Genomic DNA, 4,802 nt, shown 5'->3' on the forward strand with positions numbered 1-4,802 from the left:
AGGGAAAGGAGGCTGGGGTGGGAGGGGATTAGATGCCCGTGGCACTGAAGTTGGATCACAGTTGCATGTTGTATGAGAACACTTGGGGCCCCCTTTTAGAAACCCCCAGGAATAAGGAGTGGGTGCTCTGAAGACCTTACCCATAGAACGGTGTCTGTTAAGGATCACACTTTCTGAAACCACATTACAATTTAAAAAGCTGCTGTTTGCAATGGAAAGTTTAATTCAGTCCGTTCTCAATGCCCGGAAAACAGGCGCACAGGTGGACTGATCTCAGGCACACTTGCAGCAAGGAGCACTGGCTGAGGCAGTAACTGGAAAGAATGTACAAGCACCTCTGAGAGAGGAAAGCAGCCGCCCAGCAGCGTCTGAACTCAAGGCAGGGTGGTAGTCATCAAAAGCTCCTTCCCTGAAAGGGATCTTTTTAACCATAGGAGTAGCTAACTCCCAGAGAGATGTGAAGGTTTAGGGGACTACAATGACTTTGAGGCTTGCGAAGAAATCTGCCTCTGACAGGGTTTTTTTCAGCTTCAAGTCCCAACTTCAGGCTCAAGGAGGAAGCAAGTAATTAAGCTCTGCCAAGACCCAGGACTGACCTCCAGTTCCATTCCCCTGGGCCTGCCCTCCTGCTCCCGCTCTTGGCCAGGAATGCCCCGGGGCCCCTTTGTACCCTTCCAGGTCTGACTCATTTTGCAAGACAGACAATCAAGCACCTCCTTGAAATAGCCTTTCCCAACTCTCTCCTTCTGTCCCACTCTCCTCCAGCCCCTGGTTCTTTGGACGTCCTATAACCAGGCAGTACAGTAGTTTGTTCTCAAGTCTATCTCTCCACACTAGACAGAAAACTCATTAAAGGCGGGAACTCTGTATTGTCACCCTCTGGCTCAGTACAGGAAACGATACCTTTTGAGAATGAAGGGAGGACAATGAAGAGTTGGTGCAAGCTTCAGCAAAGGAAATCAGACTTGCTAGAAATCCTAGACCTTTTCTGATTCTCCGTTCCTTCCCCTAGGCCAGAATTGCTCCTCCCTAATCGTAGGGTTTAGGGAAACTGGTAATAACATGTGACAGATGGACATTGTCCTCAGAACATCTTCAGCAAGCCCCAGGACTCAAAGGCACCCAAATGACAGTTCCCGAGATGGATGAGATTACTGGAAAAGAAGAGACAGGCAGAGCTGGCAATGCTTGGGCTGATGCAGAGAGACCAGGGCAAACGGGAAATTTCGGGACACCAGAACAGAGATTGCCAATGTGACCCCTACTCCTATCTAATATACTGCAAAAGAGGCCAGAACCCTGTTCAGGAATGACTTCAAATTTGAGATATGAAGATAAGACTCTCCTGACAATGAAAGTTGGTACCACAGTATTGCCACCACCATCACCCAAAGTTTGGGCATTCTTTTGACACACAGACATATGCTTCAAGAACAACTCTCTCCTTCTCCTTCTTCAGAACTGGGTGAAGGGAGGGCAAGAGGAGGATTGTTTCTGAATATATGCATCCTGGCATCTTTTCATTTTATTCTCTCTGCCTTGTCAGAGTCTCAACCGTGGTAATAAGATCTGTATCTTCCTAATCAGTCAATGTATAGGTCCATCAGAGCATGGGTCACTCCTGTGCAGCTTCTAGCTTTTAAGAATAATATTTGATAAAATATAAAATACAATAAAAACAAAACTAATGTTAATTATACATAAGATTTTGTAAAAGAGGGTATAGGCCTTCTTGAAGCTTAATTATTCTTTAAAAAGATATTGTTGTTGGGTGGCCAGCAGGTGGATGTTAATTTACCATATTGATTCCTCTGCCACATCCCTTGAGCTATAAATTGACATTAATTATTCATAGCCCAGAGACGTCCTATATTAGGAGAAAATTTTTCCATTAAGACTTAATGCACCAGCTCAACATTTTAAAAAGTTGATGCCTGGGTTATTCAGAGGTAAGGATGTACTCTAGTCATGGCAGTGTAAAGATGAGTCTGACGTGTCTGCCACAAGGATAAGGGAAAATAGAGTGCAATTGACTGGGGAGAGAGAAGCAAGCTAGCAAAAAATCTCCCTCTTGCCTACATTATTTATAGAGAGAATCATTATCATTATCACCATCCAGTCGAAAAGACTCTGGACTGAGCTCCCAAAATCATCTTCCCCAACAATAAAGGACATTGTTTCCTCTCCTCAGACATCTTTTGTACCCACCCTTCTTGTTTTTATTATTTCCTGAATGGGACAAATATGCTTACAAAAATATTCCCCAATCTGGCTCCTCCACAGGGAACTGACCACAGGTCATGGACCATGGAATGACATACTACATTATCATCCAATCAAACAAAAAATAATAAACAGGAGGAGCTAGCTGCAAGGTCTTGAAAGCATAGACCTCATAGCCAGCTCTGCCTTTGAAGTTTCACTTTTTTATTCAATACTGATGTGGTGTTGTTCTTAGCCTGTGACCTGCGTGCCATCCCCTGCAGATGGTGGAGATCTGAGGACCATTGTTGTGGAGTGTGTTCATTAGATATGAAAAAAGAGACTGTGAATGAATGAAACAAAATGTCAACTCCCTTCAGATTCTTTAAGAGTAAAAGCAAACAAGCCAGACATTGAATACTGCTAGGTTTATGTGCATCAGGAAACCGAATTAATATTGTTTATTAAATGCCTTCTGTCAAAGGGGAAAGAGAGCAGGAAGCAATCTCCAAATTAAGTTTTTTTATGCTGTTTGCTAAATCTAGGTGATATTGTTGCATTCTTTTTTTAAAAATAAAAAGTACCATTTATACCGCGTGTAGAGTATATACCAAAGGCCTCTGTGACTCTGAAAGGGGACGAGATTCCCTGACAGATGGAGGAAGAATAGATGCCATAGATGGAGATAATCCATATGCTAGAGAATTGCTAAATAGCTCACTTCAGGGAATGGAAAGGTCAGTTGTTAGAATGAAAATTCAAATTCAGCAGGCCCGTCTCTGGGTTTCTATCTCTCTTCACTTATTCTTTCAAACGCTATCTGCCAATACTGTACTTGGCCTTATAGATTCAGAAGTGAGGAGGAACAGATCCCCACCCTCAAGAGGATGACAGTCCAGTCGGGTATGACTGCCTACCACGCCCCTGTCACTCTGATTGTCTAGTGTGTCACAGAGCAAGGAAGAAATCACGCTTATCAAGGACACATAATAAATCCCGACACTTTTTTTTAATACTTATTGCTATTTCTTCATCAATCCCTTTCTTAATTCTCCAGGGGACAAGGCCCTCTAGTCAATGTCCACTGCCCACCTCCCACTCCCACCTGTTCAGGAAGCTTCCTCTTTGTGCACTTAGCTTCTCCCTCTCTCCCACACAAAAGTAGAGGTCTAGTTTTTTGTTCACATACTTTCATGAAAAAGAATCAGGAGAATGTGTGGGAAATGATTGGGGCAAAGGGTAGTCAAGGAAAGGGTGACAGGGAGAGGAACAAAGATAGTGCCTCCCCCCAGGAGTTAAAGTGTGAGCTTTGGGGCAGATTCCAAAGCCGCATTATGAGCTTTCCTTTCACCACTGCAGCCATGGTCAGGAGTATGCTCAGGCTTCAGAAGATGCTCACCTCCAGGGTCCTTCCCTGTGGCAAAAAGAAGGTCTGGTTGGACCTCAATGGCACCAATGAAATAGCCAATGCCAACTCCTGTTAGCCGTTCCAGAAGCTGATCAAAATAGGCTGATCATCCAGAAGCCTGTGACTGTCCATCCCCAGGCTGGATGCTGGCAAAAACCGGGGCCTGCCAAAGGGCAGGCACATTGGCACAGGTAAGTGAGAGAGAGCTGCCAGTGCTCGCATGCCTGAGGAGGTAACCGGGATGAAGAGGCTGAGAATCCTGTGCGGGCTGCACAGGGCACACTGTGAATCTAATAAGATTGACCACCACGTGGATCACAGCCTGTACATGAAAATGAAGGGGAGCGTGTTCAAAAGCAAGCGGGTTCTCATGGAACACATCCACAGCTGAAGGCAGACAAGGCGCGAAAAGCTGCCCGATGACCAGCTGAGGCCTGCAGGTTTAACATCAAGGAAGCTCATCGGTGCTGTGAAGAGCCAGCCCCTCCAGGCCAAGAAGGGGGAAATCATCGAGACTCTGTCCAAGGAGAAAGAGGCCAAGAAATAAAGTTCCCTCTCCAGTCTCTACACAGTAGCCTCAGCAATTACATAGATAAGTCATTCCATAAAATAAGACTTTATCTGCCTTTTAAAAAAAATGAATGAGGGGATGAGAGAGAACGCCTGGGACACAGGCAGGATGGGAGAGGTGTGGGTGAGAAAATGAAGGTGAGATTTAAACATACCACCCTGGGTTGTGACTTGGATTCTCCCTAACGTGATTCAAGAGATGTAAGTAACAACTGGAGTCTAATTCCACTTTTCTTTTCACTGTGCCAGGAGAGGACCAAAGGTTTTCAAGTTAGTGCTTCTTATTCTCATTTTCCAATTGAAATCACTGGGGCACGGAGAAATGGAGGGGTTTGTAGGGCTGTGCATCAACTAAAGCAAAGGTTTCCAATTGGAGCCTGGACCTCCGAACTCAAGGCCCAGAACCTTTTTTCACTAAGAGCACAGACTCTGGAGTCAAACCGCTTACATTCATATCACAGCCCTGTTACTTACTAAACGTGCCTCAGTTTCCCTAATGATTGTTCCTATGTTAGAGGGTGGCTTTGAGGATAAATAGGTTAATATATGACAAAATATTACAATAGTCATAGTAAGTATGCAATAAATGTAGGAAGCAGCATCAGCAGTACTAGTACTACTA

General features: G+C 44.6%; 1 pseudogene; it reads left to right on the forward strand.

Moving 5' to 3' along the window:
- Positions 1-3,575: 3,575 nt before the first annotated feature.
- On the forward strand, positions 3,576-4,157 carry LOC107525341 (large ribosomal subunit protein eL19 pseudogene; annotated as a pseudogene).
- The last annotated feature ends 645 nt before the right edge of the window (positions 4,158-4,802 follow it).

The sequence above is a fragment of the Miniopterus natalensis genome, chromosome 2 (assembly GCF_054644295.1).
Source record: "Miniopterus natalensis isolate mMinNat1 chromosome 2, mMinNat1.hap1, whole genome shotgun sequence".
In the NCBI taxonomy this organism is placed as follows: Eukaryota; Metazoa; Chordata; class Mammalia; order Chiroptera; family Miniopteridae; genus Miniopterus; species Miniopterus natalensis.